This window comes from Schistocerca cancellata, chromosome 5, assembly GCF_023864275.1.
Source record: "Schistocerca cancellata isolate TAMUIC-IGC-003103 chromosome 5, iqSchCanc2.1, whole genome shotgun sequence".
NCBI classification, from domain to species: Eukaryota; Metazoa; Arthropoda; class Insecta; order Orthoptera; family Acrididae; genus Schistocerca; species Schistocerca cancellata.
The window spans coordinates 417,279,274-417,299,058 of NC_064630.1; positions in this window are offsets into that span (position 1 = coordinate 417,279,274).

Here is a 19,785-nt window from a genome sequence, read left to right on the forward strand (position 1 = left end):
ACTTCACGCCAGTCGGCGTGTGTGTACGCGTGCCTTTCGGTTACCCGTCACTGTGGACTGGCTGTCTTGTCAGTACACTACAGAAAGCCTTCCCGGAATCAAGGAACACGGCGTCAAGCTGAACGCCGTCATTTACTGATTACTAGATCCCATTGACGAATACTGCGAACTGAATTTCAAAAGCTCATATTTAGAATCCGTAGTGTGTGCGACAGAGAACGTTTTCGGTTTCCAGGATGAGACCGAAAGCGCATTCCCTTATTCACTTACGTACTAAAGACTTCATTGCTAAAGATACAGGGTGATCATTACTAAACTTTCGCTACTTGAGAGAGCACGCATGAGAAACGAGTGAAAGTAGTACAATGAATCTTTGTGGAACCATTTGTAAGGACATGTGGAAGAAAAACAACGAATGAACCATTCAAAGAAACACATTTTAATTTTCAAAAAAATGTTCAAATGTGTGTAAGTCTTATGGGACTTAACTGCTAAGGTCATCAGTCCCTAAGCTTACACACTACTTAACCTAAATTATCCTAAGGACAAACACACACACACACACACACACACACACACACACACACACACACACACACACACACACACACAAACACACCCATGCCCGAGGGAGGACTGGAACCTCCGCCGGGACCATCCGCACGGTTCACGACTGCAGCGCCTGAGACCGCTCGTCTAATCCCGCGCGGCTTTAATTTTCACATGAGAGGGTTTGGATATGGTGATCTTGGTGGTTGCGCGACTTGAAACGATCGATTTGCTACTAGGAGAGGCCGACGGACAAATTGCGCCACAAATTGTTGAAGAAGTTACTGTTGTTAGCGTCCAGTATTCTCAGGCACGGCAACAGTAACTTCTTCAACAATAATTTGTGGCGCAGTTTGTCCGTCGGTCTCTGTCAGCTGTGTAACGACAGCTGAATATTCCATGGTATATCGTTCGAGAAGCGCGGCAAACGAGTGTGAAATGGTATATGTACAAAGTTCACGTTAATCATCAACTTTTGCATCGTGGCGCAGACATCCGAGTGGACTTTGCTGTTACCTTTCTTTTTAAGAGTTGAAGTTGACGACATGTGGCCTTGGAACATTTTGCGGAGTGATGAAGCACAGTTCACGCGCACTGGGGCAATGAAAACTAGAAATTGCAACAAGTGGGGATCGTCACTTCCAACGAATGTTCATGAAGTTCCCCTGCACAATAAATGCTCTCGGACCCCAAGGACCAAGAACACGTCACTTGAACGGCACGGGTTACTATGATCTGCTTCGCCACATGTGATCCCTGATCTGCAGGAGAGAAGTGGTTTGGAATCAACCGTTTTGATGCACGACAGAGTTCCACCTACATTTCTCATGAGGTCATTCGGCTACTCCGTAACATATCTGGAGAAATCCGAATCATTGGCCGATAGTTCCAGACTGTGTAACCACCAAGATCACCAGATATGAACCCTGTCACGTGGGAACTGAAATGTATTTCCTTCAATAATTAATTCGTTATTTCTGTTTCGCATGTCCCTAAAAATGTTTCCACAAAGTTTCATTGCCCTACGATGACTTGTTTCTCATGGGGGTCCTGTCAAGTAGGGAAAGTTCAGTTATAACTACCCTGCACTTCGGTGTCTGGTCTTACACATTTCACTGCAGACATTTACTCTAAGTCATAATCCATAAACGATTGTACATTTCTTCAAACATACCTTATTTCTTTACAGTGATCCTGTAGGGATCGCAGAAAATGCTACATTCTGCCACTACAGCGGTCTAGCTTCTGCGACTACAGCGGTCGGTTATTTAACTGTCATCATAGTCTCGGAAATCTGTCAGTTACCCGAAGATTTTTGCCCAGCTGTGGGATAATTTGCTGTGCATCTCGTACGGATTCATACGAAGAAAACGAAACTATATTTGATAAAATCATTACTGAACACTGGGGAAATAAAGAATTCTGAAAATAGTGTTTTTGAGACGAAAATATTGCCAGATTATTTGTAATATTTGTTTACAAATGACTATGACTTCAGAGTCAAATGCAGGATGATAAGCAACATATTGTACTATGTAAAGCGCGACGACAAAAGAAAAGTCTATATCTTGATTAATATATCGGCAGGCCTAATAATCTATAGAATGACACAAATATTTTCCAAAGGCTTTTGCCTTAATGTAAGTTTTGCTTATAATCTGCAACTTAGCGTAGCAGTGGGACTTGAATTTTCACTGATAAGCTGTACAACCTACGATCACAGTTCAGTTTCAATTTGGCTACAAACTCTACCAGTCTACGTTTCAAAACAGCTGTTTTAAAACACGTCCCATCATACAGCTAAGGCATTGCAAGCAACATCCTACTCATGGAATGGCTCTCATGATTAATTACTGCATTAATATCGTCTTTAAGTGGTTTGTAACACTAATAATTTATAGACTCGTGAATGTTCTGAAGCATGTTTGGAAAAACTATATCTTATGCTGTATATGGTAAGGTAAAAGTGCACTTACGGTGTATGCAAGTCTTCATTTGCGTGCTGCTGTTGGTAACGGTACACGTGATGAGTGATGGGAAGTGTACACGGCGAATCACGAGCCGGATGTAGGCACACAAATGTAACGGAAGTGCCACAGAGCTGAAACAGTACTTTTTGTCTGCATATATCTAACCAATAAATTCTTAGTAAAAAATACAACGGTTACCTTCCGTATAGCTGGCAGAGGAGAGTGCGTCTGACAGTGTTGATGATCCGTCCGCAGGATAGGGACGTAAATCTTGGCAGCCCCCTTGGTGTCACTCGCGAAGAGTAGGGTATGTGTCGATACCGGGTTTTAGCCTCTTCTTTCTCTCATGATCGTCTAGAACAGAAACATTACACAGTACTCCACACACACAAACATACACACACACAATGCATACAATTATTGTAACGAAGCATATTGCAAAAAAATAAACAAAATAACTGGCAAATAAAACTACACTTCTCAGTGCATGTCATAGCATGATCGACACAGATTATAGTTGATGGTACACTGAAGACTGGCAATTATTGTTAGCGTCCCAGTCCTACTGGAATGAAAAGATTGAACAACTGACAACTGTGTACAGATAGACATGATGGACTTTCGGTTCCTTACGGTTGAAGATCCAGCGCGTGTCCATGGTATTGAGATGCTCATCCTGTTCATTAGAGCTCAGGCCCCACGTCAGTTGGTGATCGTCACAAGGCGGCTACTTGTGTCCCCCCCCCCCCCCCGCCCCCGACGCCTTCCCGCTCAAAAAAAAAAAAAAAACAGGAACTCAGCTGCGGTCAGAGAGAATCGTGCTGCGGTCGTCATCTGTCTAGAGAGGCAGTCACCAGGTAACGGTTTGTTTGTTGTCCTTAAGTCCTATACGTCTCTTTTTTTTTCTTTGTTGCAGTTCCGCTCTGAAATATGCCTGTCGGTTCGTGTTCATTGATACAGCGCTTTCAAGTCCCCGTCGTCCAAGATCAGTCATGATAGACAGCTCTGACAGGTTCTGGTAAGTGTTCCGACTTCACGTATATTCGTTTCTATAGACAAAACATTCAAAAGTCCTTCACGAGTAAGTTATCGTGCACGAAACTAAATTCATTGCTACTATTAAGCACCTCGATTGTTTATGGAAAATCGCTACTTGTTATGAATATTTTATCTACTATTCATTATTTACGTGTTATAACAAATGATTACACAGATATTTACAAACTTTTTATCCCTAAACTAGTTTGTATTTTATGCTTCTTCTTCCACTAACACTATGTCAATCACAACTGATAATTGGATGGCCAGATACGTTGGTTGTGTTAAGTTCTTGACGAATGACTGTATTTGTGCTCTTTTTAACCGTTTATGTGTAGCTTTTCTTTCCATAACGCAGAGTGAGGAATACCATTTTAAAATTTCGAGATTATGCGTAGTCTCTGCACACTTTAGTAACGTTTGAGTGAAAAAATATTTCTACACTTCCTTGGGGGCTATCCATCTGACTTGCGGCCTGTGGAAGAGACAGATATAAACATGTTACTTCTTTTGTAAACATGTATTACGTCCTTTTACTTTAGTTCAGGTGGTATATTTAATAATTGTGTATAGTGTTTGATATACAATGTTTATTTCGTCACTAATCGGCTATTTACTGTGCGTTTATGTTTTTTGTAAATGGCAGTTTTCTTAAATGTAAGCAGGTGTCTATTTTTATTGATTTATTTGACATGTCCTATTTTAATTGTGCTTAGCGTATGATATTCCTATTTAATGTTCAAATGTGTGTCAATTCCTAAGGAACCAAACTGCTGAGGTCATCGGTCTCTAGACTTTCACACTACTTAAACTAACTTATGCTAAGAACAACACACACACCCACGCCCGAGGGAGGACTCGAGGCTCCGGCGGGAGTGGCCACACAATCAGTGACACGGTGCCTCTAACAGCGCGGCCACTCCGCGCGGCTATTTAATGTTGAGTGATTTGTACAGTATTTACATTCCCTAATCTGTTCCTCATACCGTGTGTCATAAGGTCTGCCAGTCATCCTTAAGCAGATTTTGTCATAGTCTCTACAACTCAGGTGATTACTGGCGTCTTCAACAATAAATTATTGAGCGGATAACTCAATAGATAGGGTATAGAATACAATGGGGTCTGAACGGGAGTTCCACTGAAAAAAGTTGGAAAAATTAGGACCTGAAACAATTTTTTGGAGCATTCTGGATGTCTCAGACAATTTCAGTAACACTTGAAACTCCTAAAGCGTGCCGATTTAAGACTAGATTAAAATGTGTTTTGTTATTATCGAGTATAAAATAGTTATATAGCATAACCATTTTAATTTATCGAAGTGTCTGCGCCCGCATCTCGTGGTCGTGCGGTAGCGTTCTCGCTTCCCACGCCCGGGTTCCCGGGTTCGATTCCCGGCGGGGTCAGGGATTTTCTCTGCCTCGTGATGGCTGGGTGTTGTGTGATGTCCTTAGGTTAGTTAGGTTTAAGTAGTTCTAAGTTCTAGGGGACTGATGACCTAAGATGTTAAGTCCCATAGTGCTCAGAGCCATTTGAACAATTTTTTTGAAGTGTCTGCGTCATTCTTCTGTATTCCACCCTAAACAACTACGGAAACTATTTAAATCTGAATAGTTTTTCTAATTAAATTCTGTTTCATTTTTATTGGAATCTAAGTGAGTACCCAGTGTTGCCCAGATATGTATTTACTCCAATCTTCTGTTAGTCCATCTGCTCCTTCCCCGTCCCTCTGTCCACCTCCTTCATCCCCTATCTCTATTCTCCTCCTCCTGCCCCTCTCTTTGTCAGTCTCCTCTGTCCATCTTCTCCTCTCCCCTCTCTCAGTCCATCTCCTCCTTCCCCTTTCCTTTTCATCTCTACCTCTTTCCTTTCTGCATCCACTTTTTCCTCTCAACTCTCTCTGTCTATCTTTTCTTTCCTTGCTCTGTCCATTTCCTCCTTCCACATCTCTCTGCCTGTCTCTTACCTCCCTGTCTCGGTCTATCTCCTCTTCTTACCTTTCTTTGTCCATCTTCTTCTATTCCCTTTCCCTGTCCATTTCCTCCTCCCCTAACTCTGTCCATCTCCTCCTCCACCTATCTAAACCTGTCTCCTCATTCCCATTTGCTTTCTGTTCAGCTCCTCGTCTTCCCTTCTCTCCCCATATTATCACACTCACCCCCGTAGGCGGCTAATGTTTCTAGCCCCTACAGTATTTCTTTGCAGATTGTAAGCAGTACATGTACCAAATTTGATTCAAATCGTTCCAGGAGCTTAGGATGAACTTTTTACACTACAGGCCATAAAAATTGCTACACCAAGAAGAAATGCAGATGATAAACGGGTATTCATTGGACAAATATATTATACCAGAACTGACATGTGATTACATTTTCACGCAATTTGGGTGCATAGATCCCGAGAAATCAGTACCCAGAACAACCACGCCTGTCCATTGAGACAAACAGGACTTTGATGGCGTGTACAGGTACAACTGCCCATGCAGTTTCAACACGATACCACAGCTCATCAAGAGTAGTGACTGGCGTATTGTGACGAGCCACTTGCTCGGCCACCATTGACCAGACGTTTTCAATTGGTGAGAGATGTGGAGAATGTGCTGCCAGGGCAGCAGTCAAACATTTTCTGTATCCAGAACGGCCCGTGCAGCACCTGCAACATGCTGTCGTGATTTATCCTGCTGAAATGTATGGGGGTTTCGCAGGGATCGAATGAAGGGTAGAGGCACGGGTCGTAACATATCTGAAATGTAACGTCCACTGTTCGAAGTGCCGTCAGTGCGAACAAGAGGTGACCGAGATGTGTAACCAATGGCACCCCATACCATCACGCCAGGTGATATGCCAGTATGGTGATGACGAATACACGCTTCCAATGTGCGTTCACCGCGATGTCGCCAAACACGGATGCGACCATCATGATGCTGTAAGCAGAACCTGGATTCATTCGAAAAAATGACGTTTTGCCATTCGTGCACCCAGGGTCGTCAATGAGTACACCATTGCAGGCGTTCCTGTCTGTGATGTAGTGTCAAGGGTAACCGCAGCCATGGTCTCCGAGCTGATAGTCCATGCTGCTGCAAACGTCATCGAACTGTTCGTGCAGATGGTTGTTGTCTTGCAAACGTCCCCATCTGTTGACTCAGGGATCGAGACGTGGCTGCACGATGCGCTACACCCATGAGGATAAGATGCCTGTCATCTCGACTGCTAGTGATACGAGGCCGTTGGGATCCAGCACTGCGTTCCGTATTACCCTCCTGAACCAACAGATTCCATGTTCTGCTAACAGTCATTGGATCTCGGCCAAAGCGAGCAGCAATGTCGCGATACGATAAACCGCAATCGCGATAGGGTACAATCCGACCTTTATCAAAGTCGGAAACGTGATGGTACGCATTTCTCTTCCTTACACGAGGCATCACAACAACGTTTCACCAGGCAACGCCGTTCAGCTGATGTTTGCGGATGAGAAATCGGTTGGAAACTTTCCTCATGTCAGCACGTTGTAGGTGTCGCCACGGGCGTAAACCTTGTGTGAATGTTCTGAAAAGGTAATCATTTGCATATTTGCATATCACAGCATCTTCTTCCTGTCGGTTAAATTTCGCGTCTGTAGCACGTCGTCTTCGTGGTGTAGCAATTTTAATGGCCAGTGTGTACATATGACTTTCTTCAGATAGGCACATATCAAATATATTTCATAGATACTGAAAAAATTTCTCGCGCATTTGTACACACATTTCACCCGTATGTCTAGTCTACTTTGCCTAGCAATTTCATTTTCACTCAAATCAATGTTTATGACGTCATATCTCCTGAACTCTGTCTCATATGACGATATATTTGGTTAGGTCCATTCAACTGTAAATGTTGGTAATGTTTGCGATGTTTTGCGAATACAGTTACTAGTAAACAAGTAATAAATTAAAACCTCATGCACGACGTAGCAGTTTGTCACGCATATCAGTATTTGACATCTCATCTTCTGAACTGTGTGTAGTATAATGAGACATTTTTGTGTCTACATTCTTAGGCAGATGTGGATACGGTCTGCCAAAAGTGTTGGGAATACAGTTAGTAGCAATGAAACAATAAATTTAAGCATCTTGCTTCCTGACAGTTAGTAGCAATGAAGTAATAAATTTAAGGATCTTGCTCCATGTGGCAGCTTTACAGCATGAACAGAGAAAAGATAGTAAACGACAACTTTTTCCCTTTCATCATTTTGTGGAGGACGTCAGCGAGACAAAGTTTCGTAAAGGTTCACAAGTACTTGTTGACTAAAGTATGAGTATTCTCGCATCGTGGGCTACACAACGTTTTCACCCCCACCCCTACCCATTTGATAGGTGGGTGGTTCTTACACCCACAGTGATTATATCCAGATAGTAAATGATATGTATACGAAGTTTGATCCAAATCGGCCCAGTGGTTTAGGAGGTGAGAAACATAAATACATAGTTATTTACTTATTTATAATTTTTATGACTTTATTGTTTAAAATAAGTAGCCTATTTCACATAAGATTTTATTTAGTGTATGTTTCAAAAAACTAAAAATACATTCAAAATATAAAAGTAAACTATGAGGATTAGGAATAAAAATGCAAGAAGATAGAAATTCAGAAACGGTAATTAAATGCGGTACCAAGAGCATAAGGTATAGTCTTAGGCAAAAAAATTGGTCACCAGCCAGCCGCCACAGAGGCGAAGTCCGAGTCGTTCACTTAAGGTGACCAATAAAGTGGATCGCCCTCACAATAGTAAGTCCGGTGATATGCTCGACTTGGAAACACTGTAGAATGCGGAAATGTCTGGAAGACATGAAGTCCCTTCTTCGAGAAGTTGCAAGGCTGAAACTGCTCATGGTCAAGTGGTAAACGTCGCGCAATGTAGCCCCGAAGTCGCGAGATCGAATCCATTCTATTCCCTTTTTTTTTAACAGCATTTCGGTTGTCTGCGAAATTAATCCTTCTGACGGAGCTAAAAAATAATTCCCTTCACCATATAACCCACCTGTAATGCCAGAATTCTCCACAACAAATCCGCTGTGCCGAGATCAGGTTCACGCTCGGTAGTTACCTCGTCCTACAGCTGCCCCTGTCAGCCGGCTACTGGCCGAACACCACTCGCCAACTTCGTCAGGCGTCGTACGACCAGGTGGACACGGCGCTGCGACTGTGTTTAGCAAGGGTCACTTTCCAGTTTGAAGTTATATTTTCTTGCAGGTACATATTGGATTTTACATGCTTAAAGCGTATGAACGTTGTTCAAGAGTCGTAAAATAGTATCGCAAGTGGAAAAAAGCCTAACATTTGCAACATACTGTTTGCTCTGGGTTTAACAAAGGTCTGAAGGTACAAGGCAGCTCGAAACACCTGCACTGTGTCTGGAACGAGTACATTTGGGCAAAACACGTCAGTAAAGCATTTTACTGCTTCAAGAAACTTCGTTTGTACTGTTACGACTCATTTTCTACATTCAGGAAGTCTCAATAACTGACTTGTGTGATGAACTGCGACCACTTAACCTCAGTACACCATATGCATTCAATAGACGAGTTCAGAAGTCAGGTGCAGGTGTACAACAGGCTCTGACTGAAAGCAACAAAAATCAAAGAAAAGACTATTACTGCATTTTAGCTTGAACCTCATCATTTTGCTCTTTGAGAATTCATATGCAATTTGTTACTGGTACCGACTTACGATATCTTTGTCTTATCTTCTTAAGACAGCAATGATGGATGAGCTATAAGGAAAGACATCTCCTCAAGCAAAGAACAGTATGAATGTAATATTTTGCGGTTGGTTGTTTAATAAGGATGTTGTGCACTACGAAACCATCCCCAGGATCATGTCTATCACAGCTCGTGTTTATTGCCAAAGCTCTAACATTCTGCGTGGTGTCTGTTTGTTCTAAGTTGTGTCTCCCTACCACTTTCGCGCAACGACGCTCTGAGCGTGTTTTTAGGGAACTGACTAGTTTGAACCTGGGACCTGTTGCTGGTAAGGAGACGCCAGACCACACATGACATGTAGAGTTCAGAGGAGTTCAGTGAGACTAGCGATGATATAACCAAATACTTAATGATTTCAGTGTCAGCTCCACTGCACTCCCTGTAAAAGAATCTTAATACTAACTAAATTTAGTGGAAGGGGTTCAAGGCTTCCCTATTTTTAGTTAGCTAGAATCTTAATACTAACTAAATTTAGTGGAAGGGTTCAAGGCTTTCCTATTTTTAGTTATCTGGTAAAATAACGTCGAAAAAGCAGTTACGTTTACCATTTGAAATTTTATTCTACTCACAAAACATTATTTATAAATTTCACTATTGATAAAAGGAAATATTTTAATACAGGATGATAAAAACCAACTGCGTTCAACAAAAATGTGAACGAATATTCCCTGAGTGGGTTTCCAAGTTCTACAATGGATCGAAGGATGACCTATGCCATATCACATCTATAATCTAGGTTTAAATTAAGTTTCACAAAAGAGAAAACTATCAAAATAGTCTACAGTGACCCTCAATCATCTTTAATTACTAATCTAACTTGTCGTAAATTACAGTGGCTGATGTGGCTTCTCAGTAATTATATAACAGAAAAATCATCGTGTTTCAGATTTCAACTTACGTAGCAAATGTGAATACCATGAGCTTTAACTGACGATCGACACTAGTATTACACAAAAAGGGGGTGTAACAGATGAGACTTCTGCAGTTCTGAGTGAAGCTTTATGCGCTGTTATGCGACATCGCGTGCGTTCATTACCTTTTCGTTGGTTAGGCAGTGTCGGGGGGCGGCGGGTGGTGCAGCTCCATACAGCTCGCCGTCTCGGAAGCAACTCTCTCCTAACTTCTCCTTACTACAATTTGCCCAAGTTGGTTTTAAAAAGAACTATCTGGGTGTGTTTTCATCTGACCAATCAGAGTCTCAATGTTAATCTTAAGCTCCGCCTACAAAAATTCTGTCTATCCAATGAGAAACGTTACACTTTTCGTGGTGGGGCAATGTTTTTAACGTTTGCAACGTAACAGAGACGCGAAAAAGTCTCACACTAAAACTTGCAGCTGGTGTGGCCCTATTAGTGTTATCATAAGATCTATATTGTTCTTCTGGAGGGCTCTATCTTTTAAGATGGGCTGGGGAGGGGGGTGGTCTTGGCGGTTGGCTGGCAACGTGGGTGTCCGTCCCTTATCGTAGGGCCTTCTAGCTTAACACGGTTCTGCTCTCGGCTTCTGTTCTCGTTTCTCCCCTTGGAACTGCATCTGTGTCACGGTGGGAAGGTATGACATGCATTTAGGCATTTTGTGTTAGTCTGTGGTATTCCATTTGCTCACTCGTTACTCGTATTACTTTGGTTAATTTAATGTCAGGATTTATTCGGAGCTATGTGACATACTGCCGGATTTACTTATCATGTCAGGGTTTTCATGGAAGGTGTTGGATTTCCTTGACACCTTACAAAGCTAAGAACTGTAATTCAGGCTACCAAGGTAACATCACGAAAAAGCTCTGCTTTATTAAAATAGACACAACTGTAACACGAGCATGCCTATAACAGCGCAAATGAATAAGACATTACTCCTTCTGGACTTGGAAACGATTTGTATTTATTTGTTGCCCTATGTCAAAATGAAACAGTATGAAAATTTGGCATTTCACAGGTATAATTTATTTATTGATTTTATACATGAATGCCTATAGATCTGTCATGAAACGGCTACATAATCTAGTCTTCAGTGAGAATGGAACTGTGACCCAAAGCAGGCATTGCTGCAGAAGCAAAATTGTTATTTCATTGCCGCTGCAGCGCTGCCGTGATTGCCTCAAGAAGTATGTATGTTAGAGAAGAAATTAACAACTCCAGCAATAAAATCACATCAATATGGAATATTGTTAGAATGGAGACAGGAAAAGTAACCACTGGGGTAGGTAGTATTACTGTTAAAGATAAGGAGACCATCTTGACCAACAGTACACAGGTAGCCAATGTATTTAACAATCATTTCTTAAGTATAGGAGAAAAAATTGGTGAGAACAGTTGAAAAGAAAAATCCAGGCAATACATGGAAGAGTCAGTTTCGAAAAATTTTAGTCAGATTAATTTTCATCTAACAACCTCTTGTGAAATAAGGAAAATTATTAAATCTTTGAAAAATAAATGTTCTGTTGGAGTAGATGACATCTGTAACAAGTTATTTAAAAAATATGGAGCAATTACAGCTGATGTTTTGAGTCACATACGCAATGCATCACTGACTCAGGGTATTTTTCCAGACAGGTTTAAGTATGCTATTGTCAGGCCTCTCCACAAAAAGGAGGAAACCACAGATGTCAATAATTACTGGCCAGTATCCTTGCTTATACCATTTTCAAAAATCTTTGAGAAAGTAATGTACTTGAGAGTGGTTAGCTATCTCAACAGTAATGTGATACTTAGTAAATCACAGTTCGGATTTCAAAAATGCTGTTCCACTGAGACAGCAATATACAATTTCACTGTCCACATAATAGAGTCTTTAAATAATAAAATGTCACCAGTAGGAATATTCTGTGACTGCTCCAAAGCATTTGATTGTGTGAACCATGACATTATGTTAGAGAAATTACAATTGTATGGTATAAATGGAACAGAATATGAGTGGTTTAAGTCATATCTACAGAACAGGAAGCAAAAGGTCTCTTTATATGCTTCAAGTGATTCAAAGGAGTTTGTCACTTCATCTAACTGGGGTGAAATTACATTAGGTGTTCCACAAGGTTCGATCATAGGTCCCCACCTGTTCTTGATACATATATATGTGAATGACCTCCCTTGTTATGTAAAACAAGATGCTGAACTGATACTGTTTGCTGATTATACAAGCTTAATTATTAGTCCAGTAAAAGAAAGTCCTATAGAAAATGATACAAATAAGGTCTTTGGAAAAGTTATTAATTGGTTTTCTGCGAATGGGCTTGCTCTGAACGTTGAAAAAAAAAAGATAGTACATCCAATTTTCTGCTGCAAAAGGTATAATTCCTTCGATAAACATAACACATAAAAAGAAGTCAGTAGCAAGGGTTGAGCATACTAAGCTTTTGGGTGTACATATAGACGAGAATCTTAATTGGAAAATTCATATTTTGGATCTCATAAAGAAACTAGGTTCAGCAACTTTTGCAGTCAGAATTATTGCCCATTTTGAGGATGTAGAAATTAGTAAGCTAACATACTTTGCATACTTCCACTCTCTGATGTCATATGGAATAATATTCTGGGGCAACTCAACACTCAGGCAAAAGGCATTCACTGCTCAAAAGAAAGTAGTTAGAATAATGTGTGGGGTTCATAGTCGCATATCTTGTAGGCATCTGTTTAAAAGGTTAGGAATTCTTACAACTGCTTCACAGTACATTTACTCAGTAATGAAATTTTTTCTCAACAACATGGACCAGTTTAAAATCAACAGCGACATTCATGATTACAATACCAGAAAAAAGAAAGACCTACGTTATCCTTTACTTAACCTACCTTTGGCACAGAAAGTGGTAAAATATGCTGCTATAAAGCATTTTGATAAATTACCAGATGAAATTAAATGTCTGACGGACAGCAGTAATAGTTTCAATGACAAATTGAAATCATTCCTCCTTGACAACTCCTTCCATACCATAGATGAATTCTTAAATATGAGTAAATAAATCTGGAGATATAATATATGCATTTTGTGCCATTTAAGGGAATGGGATAGAAAAAAAATTTAGGTATAACACTATAATGCAAACAAAAAACGACTTGTTTCCTGTGCGCAATTCTTGTACATTTGACACGTTCCACATCATAACGATCAATGGAACATGTAACTAACTAACTAACTAACTAACTCTCTTCCTTATTTTCACAGTGGTGGCTAGAACTAATAAACTGCAACTTAAAATACGAGTTTAGTTGCAATTTCCGAGTGGAATGACCTTCCTGTATTCAAAAACATAAAGTGATACACACTTTTAAAGAAAATAACTCATTTTACTCAAAAAAACTGATAAGGAAACATCAACTGATTTTTTCGGCATATTTATATGACATCCAGGAAGTAACTCGGCATCACATCCTTACCAAACATATTCTACGTTGTTACCAAGTTTCAGTGATACTACGAGCAGGAAGATTTTATTTCAGCAGACGAGTGAAGACTGCCATCGATGTCAGCACCTCTTATTTCTGAACGACACGGCGAATTAGGGCCTGAATACCAAATGTATGTGTCAATGGGTTTTATTCGCGTTTTGAACTATAACTATTCCTGTTTTTTTCTGTCATAAGCACTTTGGAAACTGAAAAGTTAGTTAACCAAACGCGATTCATATGTCTGGAACATCTCAAGTGCTAATACTGCATACATTGTGAGAAAGTAACACGTCTTTTGATCGTTACAGACATTGAAAACGTTTCTCTTAAGAATTTTGTCATTGGTCTCCAAAACAGAAGAACACGCATGAAAGGACAGCTCAACTTTCATTGCACAACGTACGCATCCAAGGAAGGACTTCGTAACTTACGAATAACGTTATAGTCCAAACCACGAACTAGCAGAAAAATGGGCTCAAAACACTGTGTAGGAATTCACACCAGTGAACAGGCACAGTGTTAATTCGATTCAAGGTGATGCCAACGTGAAAGAAGAAGCAGTTGGCACCAGTAAAAGGAATACGGAACAAAAAATGTATACAGTAATGTCTGGAATAATTGATCCTTAAGCAAAACTGTCATTAAACCTAAAATACTTAGAAATGACAAGTATCTACTCATAATGATTACAGTATAAGCACTGTTGATGTTTTGTCAGTAAAAGCGAAGAGCATCCATGTTGAAGAGTTTTTCATCCTGCATTATGATTAAGACAGAGAAATACCGAGGTAACAATACGTTGACCGTGCTGAGCGTTGTGCTAATTTTCTATGCAGTATTTCACAGTCAGTACACGGTTATGTTAATTGAGTTCCTAATGATATCATTTATGAACGACGCCTCTATCCTGCCACAGTACTCAGTTGAGAGTTATCAGGGTGTAATACGACGGCACAAGTGCGCACACAGTTCTAGTACTTGCGGAGACTATCTACACACAGCTGATTCATGACGCTAAACTACCACTACGTCGGATTGTAGCTCAGACTTATTTTCTTCTCGTGAAAGAGTTGTTTAGCAGTGGGTGAACAGCATGCACACCCTGGTACCAAACACAACACAGAACCGTAATACGCCAGTTAATCGTAGTGAAATGCCATATGTTCGCGTCTTCCTTTCTTTCTTTTTGCTTCTTTTGCAGTATATTGTCACGTCGCTTTGGAATTGTTACAGTCTACGACACCATAATTCACGCAGACTCCCTCTCCACAAAAGCACTACAACAGCAACCGTGTATGTTTCTTAAAATATGATACTGGATGCAGTTTCCTACCTAGCTTATCGGCTTCTTGTTGTCAGCTTTGTTGAGTGGTTAGTCTGCTGTCTCCATTATTCCAGCTCCACCATTCAAAATGCAGTGAAAACGAGCGACATAAATGCGCTTCTGACTGATAAACCATAATCCAGTAGCAACTGGCAAAGTGTGGCGAATTCCATCAGTCATCTCACGATTACGATCTCAAGTGTTTCATAGGATTTCTTTGGTATATTTTGTTGCGCTAGTTTTCAATTAAAGTAGAGGAAGAGGAGAAACACTCGGCTTTAAACATACTTTGGTAGTGCTATCTGAAAATAAAGCTACAGTTGCAGCAGTACACAGCTAGTGCGATTACGTCGAGAATGTGAACACTCTCCCATTGCTTTAGTGCCGGTTAAGGTAGAAATTAGCTGTTATAATTATTTTTTTATGTTTCATTTAATACATGCAATCCATTTCAAGAATGTTTTGCTCATCGTTAGGTGTTTATGCATATTGAAGACTGTTGCTTAAAGATAAATTGTCTTAGCATAGAACTGTTTTGCTCAGTGTTCGCCGCTGTAGTGTCTCTTCGAGTACGGGATTTGATTCGAAGCGGTGCCATAGAGTGGCCAGAAATGGACCGCCAGCCTTGCCTTCTGTTGACGTGGAGCTGTGTCATGACTGAAATCACAGCCTGTTTCGGTTGCGGATAATGTTTCTTCAGTTGTTAAGGTGCGATATCGTGTGATACGCATTTTATAAGTTAGTTATTCACTTACATTTTTGGCATCCCACGCTTCATCTGCATCCATGGCACGCTGGATGAGTTGTTTATGAATTTACGCTACTGCACTGCCTAACTGACACTGATTTTGACGTAATTATTGCGAGAGATGTAATTTTCTGGTAAAATGACCACACAGTAGGCAAGATGAAAACATTAATTTTCCAATGCTCTATTCTTATTCTGCACGAATTATTCAGTCATCAAAATTCCAAACAAATATCTTGTGAACTATGGTAATTCAGCTGCAGTCCCGACAGTCCGTCGACTATCACTGGGTTGCCAAACACTTTTCAGACGGCATTTTATATGTAAGTGTTTACAAACAACACATGTAATGGGACATTAACGGCATCCTTTTGTTAGTCATTGTCTTGTGGTGCGGCTAAAACATGTTAAATACTTGTGACTCGAAGTCAAACGTCTTTTGATTCACGTAACTAACGGGTAGCATATTTCGTGACAGTGGGAGCAATACTGCAGCAAACTGATTACTTAACTAACTGTAACATGTACAACCTGTGTAATGACTGTCATTTGAGTTACGTAGCAGACAGTAATTTGCCGAAGCAGTTATCTGCAGAATTAATGTATTTACAATAAGAATTAGTTTTGTGTCTGCTTAGTGTTAATGAGATAGGTGCTTCGTATACTGGATTTAGCAGACTGACGTGTGTTTCCCTTCAAACGTTAAGGGTTTTTGGTTCCAGTCTCTACTTGTTCTTGATGGGAACGTGAGGCGGTATAATAGCGAAGGTCTTCGTCGTCATAGAGCAGTGCGTGGCTTGTGGAGCAGGAAGATACAGGCATAAACTCATAAGAGCTGCTGGTGATAAGATGGGAAGACAATATCACACTATCTTTATTTAAGTAGCTACATTAAGTGCACCAACACTAATATCATGCAAAGCCAGTGGACAGTGTGATGCCGCCTCGTTCTCTGAGCACCTGTACCATCCTTATTATGCAGTTTTCATTGTCATCTGTTAGCGATGATTAAAATATATCTGTTGCTGATGGTTTGCCAAGATACATGAAAAGCGCATTATGGATGAAGATTTATATGTTCAGCATGCCTCGACTCTCGAGTTTGATCTCAATAAATTGCACAGTTTTGCATTATCGGACCATTTCGCCTGCAACATTATTCGTATGAGAATTACCTAAGCGTAATTGTTGGAACACTCTGCTGCTTTGAGTTATACTTCATTTTGGGATGGAAATGCCTCGGAAAGCGACGTTAATTCGATTTTCAGTCCATGATCAGTCTGAATGCTGTCTGAATGATCTGACAAACGTGTTTCATCAGGCATGAATTCTGTAAAGTGTTATGGTAAAAGTGAGTTAGTTCTTAGTGGATACATGAGCAGAGATGTTCACTGCAGTAAGTAAGTGGGGTGGGGGGGGGGGGGATGGAGTCGGGGGGGGGGGATGGAGTCGGGGGGGGGGGAGGGGCTGAGACTCTCCATCATTATGTGTCCTCATACCCTGATGAGCAATGTAACATAAGGTTCACTCGCAAGAAAAACTCTGAAAGTTGGCATGCCACTCTCTCACTTTACTTACACTGTTGGTCAGATTAATATTCATATTTTAGGTCATGGTCGCCATGTTCTACAGTACTAGATTTGGTACATGTAGTTGATGGCTTTTTTACACGAGGAAATTGTGGGTACAATGCTTTTATAACTGCATGTGTATCCTGTAGAGAACTTGACCCGAGGGGACGTAGTGGAAGTGGTCATAAAATTACAAGCATGTTCATGACAGAAGTTGGAACTGTACGAACACAACGACTGGTGCACGTGTTTATTGGAGGCGAGACTGTAACAAAGGAGAGACTGTAACTCTCCTGACGCCAGGGTGTCGCCAGCTTCTTTTAGTAAGCGGAAAAAACCTATATTTCATTCGCCCAACTGAAGCAAAAGTGAGTTAACTTAACAGCCTTTTTTCAGAAATTGGAAATGGTCGGCCTGTCTGTAAATGTGGTACTGTGCTCCAGTCTAGGTAGACGTTTTTTGTCGAAACATGGCCATGCTTACCGTGAGAACGACGGCGCCCTAGTCTAAAATCTTCTTTTTAAGACAAGAGAGATTTTGGTCGTTGTTTGGCTGTCCTCAGGATATGCAAAGCATAGGCTTGCTCCCCCAGCGTGGGAACCCTGGTGCTCTGTCTGGATTGGCTATTAGGCCAGCAGAACAGTCAAAATGGGAGATTCAATGAGTGGAGGATAGTTCGATTCGTTTGTAGAGCGTGGAGCCTGTTTTTTTCTGCTAATTCGGCTCCCGTACTGAGGCTTCGTAGAAAGTGGTGGTGATTCTTTGCATTCTTGATGTTCTGGTCCTCCCCTAGTGGAGAACTTCAGATCTCTCCCCAGTGGGTGAAACTTGTGGTCTGCAACTTATGGTGGACTAAGAGCCAGTGGCAGTTTCTAACTGTACCGACAGGGGAACTGGATGTCATCTCTGACATAGTATGTGTCACGACGGTGAAAGTATTCGTCCTGAGTGGGCTGTGTGACGTCTGACAATTCCAGCATGCGCCGTCGTGCCTATGAATGAAATTAGTTGGCCAGACCAGCGAATGGGTGGACCTCTGCCGGGATTTCAGTGCTCTGATAGAGAAGTTTCCCGTGTTCTAATAATCAGAAGGCCAGTCGCGTAGTTTGAAAAGTTTCATGGAGGCGTCAGAACATTAGAGCTGCCGCCATGCTCCGCTCCTCGCCCACGACGTGACGTTTTCCGCTGCCGCCTGAATCAAGGTGAAAGGGTAAAGTACTGCTGCACCGGTGTAGTGTTGTTAAATGACATTCACAGCCCTCTGTTCTCCTTGAATCATAGTTTGTGGTGTACCTGGTCGTGGTTGATTCCATTTGAACAGAATTCGGCCTCACAGAGGATTCATGTAAACAAAGTCTGATTGTCTTGTAAAACGGAATAATTCAGGGGAAAGTTTGTATGCTTTGCGAATGAAGCACCACCCCTTTCCTGTTTTATGTTTATCATTTTTTTGTAAGATTTTTCGGCCCTATTGTTGTTATAAAAGAGTAAATAAAAACTTACGATTATTATTGTAAACTTAAATACGCCACTGTTCTCATTCATACTCCTCATACCATTCACTATTTCTATTTTATTGTAGTGATATATGGATGCACCAGAAATTCAGAATGAAATTGTACTAAATTAGTTAATTTGAAGATTCATTTGAGTTCTGAAATGACCGCAGACATAGGCAACAAAAGCGCCATGAGTAAATTCACAAATTTCGTAAATAAAAGGAATTAAGGGTGTAGCTCACGACTTGAAGGTTATTGAGAAGACAATACTTTTTCTTATGTAAAGACAATAAAATTCAGCAGCACTTGGACATATATTTATAATTAAAGCAAGCGACCCCTTGCAACTCGATGTCTACAAATCCATAGCAATAATTTGTGAGCTGTAGTTGTACATGAAGGAAAAGAGACTCTTAGGTTTTATGTTTGCGATCGAGACTGCAATTAGGATCTGGTATCATATTATGCTTCATAATACTAAAATGTTTATTTTCTCATCTCATACTGATATAAGAGCTGTGATACGAGGGAAGGAAATTAAATCTATGCTTCCCAAAAAAGCAAATTACTTGTGTGTACTACTATCGAATGCAGGAAAGCTCTTTAGTTACTCTTATGTGTGTTGCGTAAATTCTGCGTCACCTCATCTTACTTTGCGAGTAAGTGCTCTTCCTATTGGGGTAGGGAGAGAGTCGTCAATCACTGGTTGGTATTCTGATGACTAATGACATGATACTCGTTCCACATGCTCGATCGGATCTGCCACTTTGGCTACTCAAAGAATGTCGGCACTCTGCGTTCAGAGCTAAGACGATGTCTTCCAGTTTGTATATTAGCATTTGCTTGAGTGTCCGTCCATCAGTCAACATAAACACATTGAGCACTGCTTGTGCCTGCACTTATCGCGAGTCATGACACATAGAGCGGGCTGTCTTTGGTAAATTTATTACAGACGTAATACATTTCCCACGA